This window comes from Cynocephalus volans, chromosome 3, assembly GCF_027409185.1.
Source record: "Cynocephalus volans isolate mCynVol1 chromosome 3, mCynVol1.pri, whole genome shotgun sequence".
NCBI lineage: Eukaryota > Metazoa > Chordata > Mammalia > Dermoptera > Cynocephalidae > Cynocephalus > Cynocephalus volans.
Genome location: NC_084462.1, coordinates 19,687,723 through 19,705,558, shown reverse-complemented (window position 1 = coordinate 19,705,558; position 17,836 = coordinate 19,687,723).

The window sequence follows — 17,836 nt, the reverse complement described above, 5'->3', positions numbered from 1 at the left end:
GCCCCGCGCCGGGCCTGGGTTTCCGCTCCCGCGCTGGGGCTGGCCTCTTGCCTACTGTCCCTAGCTGCGGGCTGCAGATCCCCCCATCCTGGGGGACGAAGGGAGGACCCCCCCGAAATGTCTAACCGGAAAGTTTTGATCTTGGGTCACTGGAGAAGGGGACAAAATGACCTCAGCAGTCTCCAGGGCACGAGCCGTTCCATCCCCCAACCCCCAAATGTGATCAAACTTAAGCACCAAAATCAAGGGTTTTGTACTGTAACTGAATATCAAGTTTGCCTAAGGGTACTTCCCGTCATCCCCTATCCCCTCTATTCCTTTTTGGAGTCATTAGTGCACTTAACAAACACGCTAGACCCATGCCAGGCACGGGGACTTCAAATGCCCAAGAGAGAGAGACCTTAGCTGAAAACACGGAATGGCAAATTTGGGCATCATTCAGATTCCTTTAGGACTTCGGAATCCTAGTTATGCATTGCTAATTCAGGTCCGGCTAAACAGATTTCTCCAATTGAATAATTATTGAGTGTGAAAAAACACATAGTCGTAGTTCCTATCCTGGTGGCCGTTACAGCCTAGTGGAAAATACAGACGTGAATCAAAGACACGAATAAGTGTAGAATCACAACCGTGATGAGGGATTGTTGCTTGGTGACATGCGAGTGTAGAAGGGAAATTCGGCCTGCCTAGGGTGGGAAGCTTCCCTGCTTACCTACTTTCCAGTCTGGGGCTGAAATAGGTATTAGTCCAATCATCACATTACTGTATAAATGGATGCAAACAGAGGTGTTTGGGAGGAAAGGAACACATTTTTATGAGAAGCTGTCACAAGAGAACCTACTTGATTGAAGGGGAGGGAGGACAGTGAAAAGGAGGGCAGGGATCTCTTCCCTAATAAGGAGACTTGTGCTAAGGTCCAAAGGCTGAGTTGGAGCTGATTAGAGGAGGCAGCTGAGAGTGTGGTGGGATTGCATTCCAGCCAGTAAATGGCGTGTGCTAAAGAAGGAAGCATGGCACCATGGAGGGGCAGACAGAAAGCTACTGTGGTGGAACAGAGTGACCATGTCAGCTGAACCAGATTAAGCCAGAGGAGGGAGGGACCCTGTTGGGTCAGGTAAGGATCTGGGTCTGGTCCCAAGAGCAATGGAAAGCCACTGAGGGGTTTTAGGCAGAAGGTACCCACATATTTGAAATCAAATCACTCTGGCTGGCCACTAGGGAAGGAGATGGAAAGGGCTGAAGGATTCAAGAAATACTGATCTCATACAGAGGGATTTATACACACAATGTTCGTGGGAATGTAAGATGGCACAGTCAACTGTGGAAGACAGGATGGTGCTTCCTCAAAAAATTAAAATTACCATACATTGCAGAATTCCAGTTCTGGAAATATTCCCAGGAGAACTGAAGGAGAGTCTTGCAGGGACAATTGCACACCATGTTCACAGCAGCATTATTCACAATAGGCAAAAGGTAGAAGCACCCCAAGTGCCCATCCACACTTGCGGCACATACATCCAATGGAATATTATTCAGCCTTAAAAAGGAAGGAAATTCTGCCACATGCTGCCACATGGATGAGCCTTGAGGACATTATGCTGAATGAAATAAGCCAGACACAGAAGGACAAATACTGTATGATTCCACTTATATGAGGTCTCTAGAGTAGTCAAGTTCATAGAGACAGGAAGTAGAAGGGTGGTTGCCGGGGGCTCGGGAGGAGAGATGAAAAGTTATGATTTCATGGGTACAGCGTTTCAGTTTGGGATGATGAACAAGTTCTGGAGATAGGTAGCGATGATGGTTGCACAACAATGTGAATATACTTAATGCCACTGAACTGTACACTTAAAATGGTTAAGAGGATAAGTTTTATGTTACGTGTATTTTACCACAATTTTTAAAAGAGAGTGAGAGATTCACATACAGCCTCCAAGGTTGTGGCTCACCTGTGGTGACTTCTCACTTTGTAATGATAGAGGCATGTATGTATTTCTAGACACCTCAGGTCTAACATCATATTAAATGTAAGAATTGCGCACAAACTGACAAACCTAGACAGTTCTTTTCCTGAGGAGAAAGAAACTGTGATAACAACGCAAGGTGCTCGCAGAGCCGACTCACTGTGACTTTGGCAAGGTGAGACACCTATTTAATCATCGCAATTCCGCTTTCCTTACCCAGTAAGTCATTGGATATATTGACAGCTTCCACAAAGAAGGTTAAAAAAAGGTCACTGCAAAGGCACTAAACAACCTAAATATGAGAAACTGAATTTTTTTCTCACTCCCTGAAGGTCTAGGGGGCATGCTAAAGCTGTCTCACAAAGCATTCACTCAGAAAAAGAAAAATAAAAACCTTGCAAGGGAGAACTTAGTCAACCTTTGGGAGGCCCATGATACCCAGGCTCTTACCTTGATAGAAGCTTGTGGAGCTGGTGGCAGAAACAAAAAGAAACAGAACTCAAGGCACTAAGCCATCAACAAGAAAACCACACTGTATTGGTAGGTGATGTTTAAGGTCATGTTAAAGAGAGGCAATAAAATATCTAGACAAACAATCCATTCAAGGAAATATGCAGAAAGGGCTGGCTGGTTAGCTCAGTTGGTTAGAGCTCAGCCTTGTAACACCAAGGTCACAGGTTTGGATCCCCATACTGGCCAGCCAGCAAAAAACAAATAGGCAAGAAATATGAACAGATACTTCACCAAAAGAAGATATATGGTTAACAAGCATATGAAAGATGCTCAACATCATTAATTATTAGGGAGCAAATTAAAACCACAATAGGATATCACTACACACCTATTAGCATCACCTTAATAAAAAACACCCCAAACTGACTATCAATGAGAATGTGGAACCCTCATGCGTTGCTAATGAAATGCAAAATGGTACTGCCACTTTGAAAGACGGTTTGTCAGTTTGTTATAAAGTTAAACTTCATTTACATAGGACCCCTGATCGCATTCCTAGGTATGAACTCAAGTAAGATGAAAGCTTATATTGAAGGTCAAGGGTTCAGAAAAAATGAAAAACAACAATCTTAGGTATGAACTCAAGTAAGATGAAAGCTTATATTGAAGGTCAAGGGTTCAGACAAAATGAAAAACAACAATCTTAGGTTGACACACAAACCTGTATGTAAATATCACAGTGGCTTTATTCATAATCACAAAAAACTGGAAACAGCCCAATAACCCAAAGGTACCTCACCTGGGGCATGGATGAACAAACCGTGGTGCAACCATACGATGGAATCCTTTGCCAATAAGCAGCAGCAAAGTATCTACACACAGAATGACAGGGGTGAGTCTTGGGTGCACCATATATGATTTCATTGGTATGACATTCTGGAAAAAACAAAACTATAAACACAGAAACAGATGGGTGGTTGCTGGGGGCTGGAGGTCTGGGGAAAAGTTGACCACGTGGGGATTTTTTTTTGGTGGGGACAATGATTGTGGTGGCAATGATATGACTATGTATTTGTCAAAAGTAGCAGAAGTGTGCAGTAAAAAGAGAATTTTGCTCTATGTAAATCATACCTTCATTTAAATTAAAAAAAAAAAAATATCTAGAGAGATTGTATTTATAAACCCCAGACAAGGCTTAAGAGCTATACTGTCCAATTCAGAATTCACTAGCCACATATGATCACTTCAATGTATACTCTAATTAAAATGAAATAAAATGAAACATTCCATTTCTTAGTGGTATGAGACACATTTTGAGTGCTTAGTAAGCCACCTGTGGCTAATGGCTATGGCATTGGTCAGCATGGATAAACAACAGTTCCATCACTGCAGAAAGTTCTATTGGACTGTGCTGCTCTAGAGACTAAAGAGTGACTGGGCTACCACCCTCCTCTCCCTTCATCTTCCAAAGTCTGGGAATCTCACCATGCAGCATGTGCCAGGCACAGAGTAGCTGCACAACGAGATCCATGAAGAAGCCATAATGGGGTAATTCCCCCGCTTTAAGCCTAAGGTGTCTTCATTTTGACTGAGATTGCAAGGTAAATATGTTCAGAACAGCAGAATAAAGCCCCCATTACAGGAAAGGGTACTTATGGAAATCCCTCATCCTAGTACTGCTGAGTTTGACATCAGGTGGATGGAGCTAAGGAGAAGCAGCCTCAAAATCTGAAAGCTGCTGATCCAGGCTGGTATCTTAGAAGGACTGGAGCTCAATAAATACTTGTTGAATGACTGGGGAACTCAGACCATTCTTCTATGTTCTCATCATCCCCTTCCTTTTCCTGTCCGCTGGATGTTACTTCCTGCTGCTTCTATATCCTTCTCAGATCCTTCCTGCATCCCCAATATTGCTTCTGTCCTGTTCATTCAGTCCCTAGGATGTGGCATCACACAATGGTGAAAACTCTGATGACTCCTGAAAAGGACTGCACTTTTCTGCACTTTTCTATCACTGTAGAAGATGAACCCTGTTTCCTCCGCTTGCTTCTTACAGGCTAACCTGTTTTTCTTTTACAGCCACCTTGTCATTTAGAACTCATATATATTTCTTAAATACCAATTCAGGAAAAGACACGTGTGACTCGGACACCACAGGAAACATGTTAGAAACAAAGCATGGGTGAAAATTACCACTGACAGAACACACTGGGGCTGGGACTTAGAAAAAGACAGAAGTGCTGCGTGTTACTCATCTCTTGTTGTGTGACAAATGACTCCAAAATTCTTAAACAATAAACATTTATCATCTCACAGTTTCTGTGGGTCAGGAATTCAGGAATGACTCAGCTGGATGGAGCTTACTCAGGGTTGCTGGTGAGGTTGCATGAAGATGTCAGCTGGGGTTGCATCTTCTGAAAGATTGCCTGAGACTGGAGGCTGTACCTCCAAGGTGGTGACTTACACACCTGGTAAGTTGGTGTGGTGCTGTTATTGGCAGGAGGACCCATGACCCCTCCACAAGGCTGCTTGAGCATCCTCAGGACATGGCTGTTGGCTTCCCCAGAATGAGAAAGAGCAAAGAGAAACTGTAAGGTCTTTTGTGATGTTGCCTCAGAAGTCCCACTCTGCCGTGTCCACGATATCCTAGTGACTACGCAGGTCAGCCCAATTCAGTATGGGAAGGGACTACGCAGGAGTGTGGAGTTCATGCAGGGAGTTGATGTTCCACACATTTATTCAGCAACCAGACACTTTCCTGGTGATACCATAGAGACAGTCTGAATAAGTCCATCCCTGATCTGAATGAAGAGGTGAAACAAACGGAGGTGCTTTGTGTTGCTACATTATGTCAAGCCAGCATGATGGTGTGGTGGAAGGGGCAGGGACTCTGCAACCAGCTCTTTAACCAGCTGTGTGACCTTGGACAAGTTATTGACCTCTCTGGGTCTTCATTTCCTCTACTATAAAATGAGATAGGGTTGTTGGAGGATTAAAAGAGATGACGTTAATGGGGCCATGACCCACTCAAACTCACGCATGTTGCCTCAAAAAATGAAGCGTATTGAGTGGATACGGAAAATGTGGTACATCTACACAATGGAATACTACTCAGCTATAAAAACGAATGAAATACTGCCATTTGCAACAACATGGATGGACCTTGAGAGAATTATATTAAGTGAAACAAGTCAGGCACAGAAAGAGAAATACCACATGTTCTCACTTATTGGTGGGAGCTAAAAATTAATATATAAATTCACACACACACACACACACACACACACACACACACACACACACAAAAACCGGGGGGGGGGGGAAGAAGATATAACAACCACAATTATTTGAAGTTGATACAACAAGCAAACAGAAAGGACATTGTTGGGGGGGAGGGGGGAGGGAGAAGGGAGGGAGGTTTTGGTGATGGGGAGCAATAATCAGCCACAATGTATATCGACAAAATAAAATTAAAAAAAAAAAAAAATGAAGCGTATTTTGCAAGAATAGACTTCAAAATGAGGAAAGGAAGAATCTTAGCCTAAGGGCCAGCTCCACAGAAACCCCCCAAAAGCTGCTCGGCTGGGAATCTTGGGACTGGAAGGTCAAAGCTGCTCCCATGTCTGCGTCTCCCCCTCATTTAGCGGGGGTCGGGGGGATGATAAGAATGATGCAAATCTGTTGAGTACTTGCTGTGTGCAGGCATCGCTCAGAGCATTTCAAAAGCATTAATCATTTCACCCCCACAATGACCTTATGAGACAGGTTATGGCTATGACCCCGATTTTATAAATGAGGAAACTAAGGCATAGAGAAGAGATAGGTGCTTGTAATGGTTAGGCTCTGGCAAACCCCAGGTGGTCAGGCTCTGGTGAAATAGTCTCCCCTGAGAACAGGCCTTGCGAAGAACAGAACTCTGGCTTATTTCAGGATGGTTATGTTTTTCCTTCCCCTGCTGGAAGCACAAGGGTTTGCTTTTTTTCTTCTTCTGATCTATACTGTGAAAATTTTGTAAGGCTTCAAGAAGCAACACTCACAAAAGTGTGGGGGTTCCCCCTGGGTTGGGTCCCCTGGATTTGTTAACTCTCAGATGTGTCCATGGGAGACTCCAGCAATTCATCCATTACAGTTTAGGTTTTCCCACCCTCCTACTGGCTCCCCTAGAGTTTTTTTGCTATTGGACTTTCTGCTCTGATAACTTGTGATTCTCTGTATCCTCCTGTCTCTCTCTCCAACTCGGGGGACAGTGGTTTGCCCTGTGACCTCACTTCTCTGGTAGATGTAAGAAGAGCTATTGATTTCCAGTTCATTCAGCTTTTTTTTCTTGTGTGAATGGGAGCGATGAGTTCTAAGCTCCGCACATGCCAGACTGGAAACCGGAAGTCAGCCACTCCTCTATTTCTGCTTCTCTTGGAATGTTTTTAAGCTTCTGCTTCCACCACTAACTGCTCAATTCTGTAATATCTCAAGGGCCAGCTCTTCTAGAGAAACGTCCAATGGGTCCTGTCAGTCACCTTTGTTCCTGGTGAACAGGGCATAACAGGCTACCTGTCCTTAAGTGGTCTGCTTGGGGTTGGGCCCTGCGTATGCCTGGTCAGTGCTGTCATCAGGAGCCTGTAGGTAGGACACTGTAGTAGCAGCTGGGCAGACATGGTGGCCATTCTAAGCCTTTATAATCCAAAAGAATACATGTGGACATGCCTGAAGGATATTGCATACACCTGAATTTCCAACATGGTAGCTATTGCCACATGTAGCTATTCAGCACTTGAGATGTGGCTTATCCAAACTGAGATGTGCTGTAAGTGTAAAATATACTATATACTGGATCTTGAAGACTTAGTTATAAAAAAAGGAATGCAAAATCTCATGAATAGTTTTACATTGTTTATAGTTTGACATGGTTGTAATTTGCATGTATTGGGTTAAAGTTTATTATTAAAATTAATTTCATCTGTTTCTCTTTGTCATTTTAATGCTGCTACTAGAAAATTTAAAATGACATCTTTGGCTCACATTTGTGGCTCGCATTACATTTATGTTGGACAGCGTTGTTAAAGACCAATGAAACATTTTTTTTTGTCCCAATAGATGTTTCTGTCTTAATGACAATACTTTGGATTTGTGTTTTAGCAGAGCATGGGCTCATAAATAGCAATTTGATCGGCTTCATATCATTTGTAATCATTTTTATTTTAGTTATCAGATCCATTCGTGTAAGTTCTAATGTCCGAGGGGTTCTGGGCATGTTACCGAATACAGCCTTAGGGAGCTGGAGAATTGAAAGGGAGCACACAGAATAGTTGATGAACTGCAGAGTCTCTGTGATAGGGTGCTTTGGTTTTGAGCCACAGAAACCAACTCTGGCCAACTTAAATAAAATGGGGATTTATTGGCCTGACACTAGGTAGTTCACATAACCGGAGAAAGCCAAGATCCAGATTTCAGAAGGGGCAGGAGTCAGGGCTGCCGTGGGGATTTAGCAGCAAAAAACCCAAGGCTGGTCTCTCAGGTGCCCCCACTGGGATTAATCAGCTCCAAACTTTTCCCCTTCTTGCATCATTCTATACAAGATTAGAATCCCCAGGGGAGTGCAACTGATTGGCATAGCAGAGGTTCTACGCCCAGGCCTGGACCATAGGCGGGTGGGGCACCATGACAGGCAGACACTCGAAGATTGCGTTGCAGAGATTGCATTGCAGAGGGCTGGCCGTTCCTCAGTCTGCTTGCTATTAGCAGAAGGGGGAAGGAATGCTGAGCTGGAGAAAACAATAGATGTCCACTACCTCATTCTAGCTTCCTCAGTGACCTGGGGGAGACCCTGGGCAATTCATTTTTGTTTTTTTGTTTTTGTTTTTTAAAAACACTCATAAGTGTATTTTTAAAAACTTTTAATTATAGAAACATCTAAACCATATACAAAAGAAGACACACTAGTGAAAATAAACCCCCATGTACCCATCACTCAGCTTCTATAATGATCAATTCACGGTCAATTTTGTTTCAGCTATCACCTCCCCCAAACCCTCCCATATTATTTTGAAGTGAGTCTCAGGCCTTATATCATTTCATAGGGTTCACTGTGTATCTCTAAAAAATAAGATCTTGTTTTAAAAAACATAATCACTTTACCATTATTACCCCTAAAAGAATCCTCATAATGCCTAAACATTATTAAATTTCTGGCCAGTTTTTAGGTTTTCGTTTTTTAACGACGTGATTGAGGTATAATTATACTATAAAAATTCACATGCTGTCAGTGTACAGTTTGATGGGTTTTTTAGCAGGTTTATACAGTTGTTCAATCATCACCATATTCTGGTTTTAGAATATTCTATCACCCCAAAAGTTCCCTCATGCCCATTTGCAGCCAATCCTCACGCCAGCCTTCAGCCTCAAGCAACCACTGATCTGCTTTCTCCTCTATGATTTCCCCTTTCCTATGAATTTCACATACACAGGATCATACAACATGTGGCTTTTTGTGTCTGGCTTCTTGCACTGAGCACAAGGTTTGGGGGTTCATCCATGTGGTTGCATGTATTGGCAATTAATCCCTTTTTATTGCTGATAATACTTTATTGTATGAATATACCACAGTTTTTAAAAAAAAAAAAATCACCCCTCTAGTTGACGGACATATGAATTGTTTCCAGGTTTTGGTTTCATGAATAATGCTGCTGCTATGAACATTCAGGGGTTGGCTTTGACATGTGTTTTCATTTTTCTTAAGTAGATTCCTAGGGGTGGAATTGTTGGGTTACATACTAAGTATATGTTTAACTTTTAAAGAAATTGCCAGACTGTTTTCCCAAGTGGCTGCAGATTTTAACATTCCCAAGAACAATGTATAAATGTTCTCTTGATCTCTTTTACTCTATGTTTCCTCTCCATTTCCTTTCTTTCCCCTTTCAATTTATTTAAGAAACTGGGTCATTGATTCATTAGAGTTTCCCACAGCCTGACTTCTGCTGATTGCATCATGATAATACGAATCTTTCTATGAACTTTTTGAAGTATAAGTTCCCCTGAACTGAAAAAAAAAAAAAAAAAAGCGTTTCTGATAGCTTACTGAGATATATAACTACATCAAAATAAAACAAAATAAAAGTAGATTAGTAAATGAGGAAACTGGAAAACAGGGAAATAGTGACCAAAAAAAAAAAAAAAAGAAAATGTGACCATGGATACAGTCAGTACAAAAAATACAAACCTTAAAGTCTAATGTAGCTGCTAGAGATAGCTCCCAGTTGTAGTTCTGAGCTCTCCAGCAGTCCAAAGAAGAAAACTTGTTCAATTACAAGTTTTACTGTCCATAAGAAAAAAACAAACTGATTGCTTGGAAGCTGCCTTTGTTTTTCTGGCAGAGACCAAAGAAAAATTTTGACCATTATTCCCCCTTCTTTATTAGGGATGTGGTAGGAATTTGTGGAACAGAAACTCCTAACTGGTACCTAGGCCAGTGCATGGTAATGTTTGTTGAGTGACTTCAGCAATGTAAATGGCAATAGTTTTCTCTGAGATGTAATGAGATAAACTAAAAACTCAGACTTCCAATTCCAAGTCAAAGAAGGCAACTTTTAATGGCAACATTACAGGGTCCTCATGTGAATATTCCTCATCCAAGCCCCAGTATGGTGCAGCAGTGAAGGAAAAGGTATGTTGTTATAAAGATAATCCGTATCAAAGAATTTACGGGTCTATACCAAAACCCTCTACAAAATGGATTCTTTTTTTTCCTTCTAAGAATCGGCACAAGTTTCTCTCCCAGCTATCTGCTCAGGAGAAATGAAAACATGCATCCACAAAAAAAACCTGTATATGAATGTTCATAGCATCTTTATTCATAACAGCCCCAAAATGTAAATAATCCAAATGTCCCTCAAGTGATGAATGGTGAACAGAATACAATGGAATATTATTTGGCAATAAACAGGAATGAAGCACTGACACATGCTACAACATGGGTGAAGCTTGAAAACATACTAAGCGAAAGAAGCCAGGCACAAAGGCCACATATTATATGACTCCTCTTATATGAAACATCCAGAATAGGCAAATCCATGGAGACAGAGAGCAGATCAGTAGTTGCTTCATGAGGGGTGGAATGGGGGTTTGGGAGGGGGAGGTGATTTCTAATCGGTGTGGGGTTTCTTTTTGGTGCAATGGAAATGTTCTAAAATTAGCTATAGTGACAGATGCATAGCTCTGTGAATATACTAAAAGCCATTGAACTGCACACTTGAAATGGGTGATTTCTACGGTGTGTGAATTATATCTCAGAGCTGTTAAAAAAATTAGCCAAAATTTTGTATGAACTAATTTCAGTTAAATTAAACCAACTTATTCTAATCATCTTTCTAGAAAAAGTCTGAATCATATTTTTTTCTACAATATTCACAAAATTTCACAAAATTTAAAAATGTTGATTCCTGTTTTAAGTGCATCTATGGTAAGCAGCATTTTAATGCAGATTATGAAGTGGGCGTGTATGTTTCATCCTCTTATGCTGAAGTGACAAACAGCCAAGTATTTAAGAGTGATCAGGAGGCCAGTGCCAGCAACTGTCACACCTTCTGGGAGACGGCCAGCTTCCCCCACCATGCACCTCCTTCTCCCCCGCAGGCCAGGTTGGATCCCTTATCTTGAAGGTCTAAGAAGAGACCTCCCCAATAAAGGAGATGTTGGATCCTGACCTTGCTTACTGAAAACCTGGCTTAGATAAATTCATATTCTTTGAACCAAGTATTTGTTTTAAGGTTTATTTATACCTGGGGGCTCAACTTCAACATTTTTCTTTTATTCACTTATACTGTATCCGTTATGCCTTTGAGAGCTCTGCAGTGAGGAAGGGCCTGGAACAATAGCAAACTTTTATTCCATCAAGCTGGAGCATGGAGTTCCCTGCCTAATTGAAACCATACTATGTATTCAAAGTCCAGACTTCCCAGCAGAACCTAAATAATTACAATAGTCTCTATTTTTATAGCAATTTATAAACGTAAAATGTGCAAAGAACTCATTAGAATATAAGCCCCATGAGAACGGGTACTCTCTTTGTGTGCTGTGGTATCCCGAGCACCTGTAACATAGCTCAGTACGTAGTAGGTGTTCAGAAACTGTTTCTTGAATGGATGCACGAGTATGAATAAGCCATTATTATATGGGATGTAGGAAAGTTCCCATTATTTCTTCAAAAAATCAAAATAATTCTTTGAGTGCAGAAGTAGTGCAAAATTCAGTTTCAATTGTCACTTTCCTCTCCCTCCATTCCAGGGTTGTGCAAAGGCATTTTACCCATCTAGAATATGTTGGAGGAGGGCTCGAGCCTTTAGCTCATGCTGATCTTTGCTCATACGTCCATTGTCTGAGACCAAAGGCCTCTTGTGGTTAAGCATCACCCAGCTCCATAGCCAAGCCTGGGCGCAAAAATCTTTGGCAGGGCTGGAAAGTCCAGTTTCTGAGGCCCAGCCTCCCCCAATGTGGCCCTGTCCCCTTCTTGGGGTTCTTCAAGAATGCAGGATGTGGGTGCCTGTTGCTCACAGCACCTCACAGTCTGTACTCTTCCCTGATCTTGGCTTGTGACCCTTCCTCTGAGGCTGGGAGCCCCATCAGCTGGGAACTTTCCCCTTTTCTTTTTCCTTCTGGGAGGTCCCCTCCCTGAAAAGTTAGGCTTTCAGCCCTGCAACCCAAGCTCCCCTAAGACAAGGGAATACATGGGCCTGGCTACTTCCAGAAATAAACTTGGTGAGAACAAAATACAAATTTATATTTCAGGACATATCCTGCCACGTGCATTTTAAAGAGTATTTCTTCCTGTCTTATAATCATAATACTTTTATCAAGTTCAGAGATACTGAACATGATAAAAATCTGATTTACTCACAAATCAGTTTTATTTTAAAAATCTGATTTGCTCACAGATACCAAAACAGAGGAATATATCATCATTCCCATTTTACAGCTACAAGGCTGAGGTTCAAATAGGATGAGTCGCATGCCCACATCTCACGGCTGTCAAGCTGCAGAGGCGGGCCTGGAGACCAGGATTCTCATTCCTACAAGTCCAGGGGCTTTTCTACAACACCCTACTGCTCCCACTCTCACCATGTCCTGTGAGGTGGCTGCAGAGACTACTATTCTCCTGGCTCTGTTCCTAAGAAGGTGGATACTTGGATTCAAGTGACTCATCCAAGCTCACAGGGGCTGCTCGTGAAAAAATAACCAGATTCTTCCCAGAAGCAGAACTCCCTATTCCCAGCCCCCAGCTCTTCCTTTTGCAATTTCCTGCATCATGGTTTATTTTAGTTAACATTTATTGAGCATTTACTGTGTGCCAGGCACTATGCTACATACCTTGCATATATTATTTAATTCTCCAAACAATCCTGTGAAAGCCATTCTTACTAGCCCTATTTTACAGAAGAGAGAAATGAAACTGAGATTGGGTGAGGTGAAGGAACTGGACTGAGGGCCATGTTGCTAGTGGAAACAGTAGAGCAGAGCCTGAGAGCTCAGGCTAGTCTGAGGCCAAAGCTCACTTTCGCTTTTCCTTACTCCCTGCTCTTTGCAACCTGATGTAAATTATTAATGGAAGGGGAAGTTACTAAAATATATAAGCAAAAAGCTTTTGCTTAGTACTTTTATACAAAATTCTTTGTAACCCACGTAGATAATAATATGTTTCTGTCCTTGAGACTGGAAGAGTTGATGACACACTGGTGTAATGGCTACATAAACAGGCTGAGGCCAGACTCTGTACAAGTCACTTAATCTTTCTGTGTGCCTCAGTTTCCCCCCTTCATGCAAACCTCCAGACTAAGTGAGGGTCATATGTGCACGTAAGCAAGATCTTAGTATATGCTACTTATTAGGTTTATTCAGATGCAACTGCCATGCAGAAATGGTCAAATGTGGTAAATTGTCATTCATTTCGTAGGGTTCAACCTGAAATTATAATCAAAGCTTAAATTAAAAAAAAAAAAAGGCCCAAGTGTGGGAGTTCAACTAGAAATCTTCAGAGCTCTGAACAGGGTAGAGACAATGAAAGAAAATGAAATTGGATATTAGTGAATAACATGCCGTATGCAGGGACTGCTTGTTCTTCACTCTCCTCTCTCTGTATGTTGACATATTCCCTGTTTTGAAGTGGGAGGGAAGAAAAAGCAAATGTAACTTCCCACATCTATGAAGAAATTTGCATTCTAGAGAAGGAAGTGGAATTTGAGAAGCTCTGGCTTCCAGCCCGACTCTCCACCGTTTATAAAAAGTTGGTTGTGCTAAACACACACGATGCTGGGGTAATTGAAAGCAGATGAGATGCAGCCTCCTGTTCTGCATGTACCGAGCAGATATGCAGCCTCCAGCGGTGATGCGGTATGGGGAGGCCACAAAATGCATAGGACATGTGCAAGTCCCAGCGTCCCTGGCTGTCTAGTACCTATTGATCGTATTTTTTCCTCCACAGTTTATTCTATTAATTCTTCAAAGGAAAAAACAAGCTGACTAAGACAGTCCTACAAAGTTTAAGTTAATAAAAAGATTAAATCTATAAGACATAATTATGCTTCCCTCTTTTTATGTATATTAATGCCATAAAGCAAAAACAGCTTGCTGGTAAAAGGAAATCCTCCCTCATAAGCATTTTCCCATCAAGTCAATATCAATAAATGCAGGTACCAAAGGATATCTAGGATAAAGACACCGAAGATAAGACAATAATTAACATCCGAGAAAAGCACCGAATAAAAATAAGATAAAAAGAGTACAGGACACAAGATTCCTGAACCCCTCTCAAAACAACTAAGAACTTAAAACTGGGATTGTCATTTGGAAAAAGCCAAGCTTGTCTGTAAACACAGAAAGAAAAACAGAGCTCATGTAAAATGGCCATGGTTCCATTTGTGAACACTTTCGCTCAGCAACTATCCAACACATGGTGAGGTTTACTGCACAAACCTCTCACCTACAGAATGTAATTAACCAATGAAGATTTAAGATGCTAAAAGATGGAAATGATTCTCCTCTCTAGGCTGCCAGAAATGAATCACTGTTTGAGGAAAACAGGCAGTGTATCCTAAGGGAGGCTACCATCAGAAGACCCATCTTCTGGTCACAACACTCTTGACAGCCCTGTGATCGCAGGCAATGTTGCCAAGTAGTTATTGAATATAGCCTAGAGTTAAGAGGGCAGAACCACTAGCTGCCTCCCCAATACCCATTCTTCCTCCTAATTCACAGAACTCTGATTTTGCCTGGTGTGATCATGAGCCCAGCTGAAAACTACCTATCCCAGCCTTCCTGGAAGCCAGGGGTGACCCTAAACTACAGTTAACACACTTAAGCAGAATAACTACAGTTAATGTGTTTAAGCAGAAGTCACAGAGTTTGGGGTGACTGACTCATCCCAGTTTGCCCAGACTTTCTTGGTTTTAGCAATGAAGGTCTTGCATCCCAGGGAGCTCCTCAGTCCTGGCCAAACAGGGACAGTTGGTCATCCTAGTGGAAAGCTCTTTGAAAGGGGCAGATGCAGCTGACAGTCACCATTTGTTTTGTCTGTCCCCCTCTCGGTGCCCGGAATGTAGGTTCAATGCTGGAGGTGGCTATGAAGCCACAAGTGTGAACATGAGAGCCACCAAGTGAACAGAAGGAACTTGATTTAATGAACTGTTAACTAGGTTGTGATTCTCTCTTACGAGCTGTGGTCCACTTCTCCTGGAGAAGATAGAAGTGAATATCTGGATAAAATCTGGGTTCTCTTGATGGGAAAAGAAGAGGGTAGAGAGGGGGCTCCTGGGTAGGCAACCAAAAGGTCTCTGCACAACAGGGCAAAGACCAGAACGCTGGGGAACAGCAGCATCTAAAGGACAGGTATAAAGAAAGTTTTTCACAGCTGGTGTACAAGCTAACACACGGAACCACACACCTTTCCCATGTTATTCTTTCTAGTACATTTATTAAATGTAATCTTTGGGAACTGGGCAGCAGTACCCACATCCATGAGGTAATTCACAAGGTCGAGTAGTTTTGTTATTGGATGGGTCTGAAATCATTTCACACAAAATTGCTTTTCCATGCAGCCTTACTAAAGAGGACCAATGAGAAAAAGGTCTTACTAAAGATGATTGTTACCAGGCAACAAACTAGCATAATGAGAAATGAATAAAAGGAACCTAAATGGACCACAAAAGTCAACCATCAAAAAAAGGTAGCATATGGGAGAAAAAGAACATTAGATTCATTCCAGTTTATGTTAAATTTCATTTTAAAAACTACATTTCTCTCAATTAGAATGGCAATGTATGCACATTGCAGAAAATGAGGGAAATATATATAAAAGAGAAATTAATCTCATGCATAATCTTACTACTGGCTATTTTTAACATTTTGGGGCATATCCTTCAGAACATACACACTCTGTTTCTTATCTTGCTTTTTTCTCTTCACTTTATGTGGTGTTTTCCCATGTTATTAAAAATTCTTAGTTGACACTATTTTTAATAACTGCATACTACATGCATTTATCAATTACTCTTTGCAGAACACTAAATGTGTGCTTTGGAAGGAATATCGAGAGAGCACAAGGGGAGAAGGGAATGAGTGGAAGTCCAAAGTGCAAACTTTCCTCTTCCTCACTACTCTCGCTTGTTGAAGTTTGGAGTTAGGCCAAAGGTTTAGCATTTTTCTATTCTCTTCTTCAGTTTGGGAAAAAATAAAAGCCCTTCTTGACGATGGTGTGGGAGTTACATCTCTGAGTTTTTTGTAGAAACTGTGCATTGATTTATGCTGCAAAGCATGAAGCAAAACACAAAACTTTCCAATCATCAGTGACTTTTCTTCTTTAAGATCAGTCATCAAGTGCCTGAACTCTTCCTGTGAAATAATAGTGAGCAGGCCCTCAGATGTACCTTACATTTCCTACCTGAACAGGTGTGATTAATCCTTAGGTAGCACTGTAGGGCCATTGTTGTAATCATTTCTATTAGAGTGTTATCTTTTTAATGAAAAAAATCACACAATAGAAGTGTTTTTTGACTGCCATGGTAGGATTTTCCCCTACTAATTTACTTTTTTTAATTAAAAAAAATTTTTGGTGTCTGGCTGGTATGGGCATCTGTACCTGTGACCTTGGTGTTAAAAGGCTGTGCTCTAACCAACTGCACCAACTGGCCAGCCCTTCTCCTGCTATTTGATCATGCTAGGCTGGACTATCCATACACCTGTGATGGTTGATTTGTGTTTTAACTTGACTGGGCTAAGGGATGCCCAGATAGCTGGTAAAACAATATTTCTGGGTGTGTCCATGAAGGTGTTTCCAGAAGAGATTAGCATTTGAATCTGTAGGCTGAGTAAAGAAGACCCACCCTCACCAATGTGGACTGGCATCATCCAATTTGTTGGGGACCCTAACAGAACAAAAAGGGAGAGGAAAGGTGAATTGGCACTCTCTGCTTAAGCTGAGACATCCATCTTTGCCTGCTGTTGGACACCTATGCTCCTGGTTTTCAGACCTTTGGATTCAGACTGAATTATATCACTGGCTTCCTGGACCTCCAGCTTGCAGACATCAGATTGTGGAACTTCTCAGTCTCCATAATCACATGAGCCAACCCCTCATAATATATCTCTTCCTATATCTTTCTATATTGGTTCTGTGTCTCTGGAGAACGCTGACTAATACAATACCTAATGTGGATAAGTTTCAATCATTTAATTCTGTTAATCTTTAAGGAATGAGAAGGCATCGCTGATTGCAAATCTACTAATACAATCTGTTTCTCAGATTTGTTTTCTTGGTGAGAACGGCATCTGACTTCTAGGCTTGAAGGACCATATTGATCATCTAATGTGAGATGATGTCCTCATGGTCTATTGGGAAGAAGCACACAGGAAACCAGCCCTTGCAACTGAGTTCTCTTCACTGTTCAAGAGGTCAAGTTCAGGGGAAAGAGTGTGGACTTTGGTGCAAGACAGACCTGGGCTCAAATCCTGGCTCTACCCTAAGTGATCTGTTCTTGTGACCTCGTGTCCTCATCCATAAAATAGGAAAATAGTACCTGCTTGATAGAATCCAGGGCATAGCAAGTGCTCAGTACAGGGCTATTGTTGCTCATAGGAGGCTTCAGGGCTTAGCTCCAGGAACACATCTTTCCTTTTGGTGAGACTGTAGTGTATATGCAGGCTTGGTTAAAGGTTTTGGGAAAACAGGTACAAAGCCAGAAACCTAATGTATTAGTCCGGGTTCTCCACAGAAACAGAACTATATATATAGAACTATATATATATATATATATATATATATACACACACAGCTATATCTATCTATAGAACTATATCTATCTATCAATCTAGTTATATATATATAGTTATACAACCCGTAGGCCTATTTCAACCTCCATACCTCCTTGGTTGACTGTTCC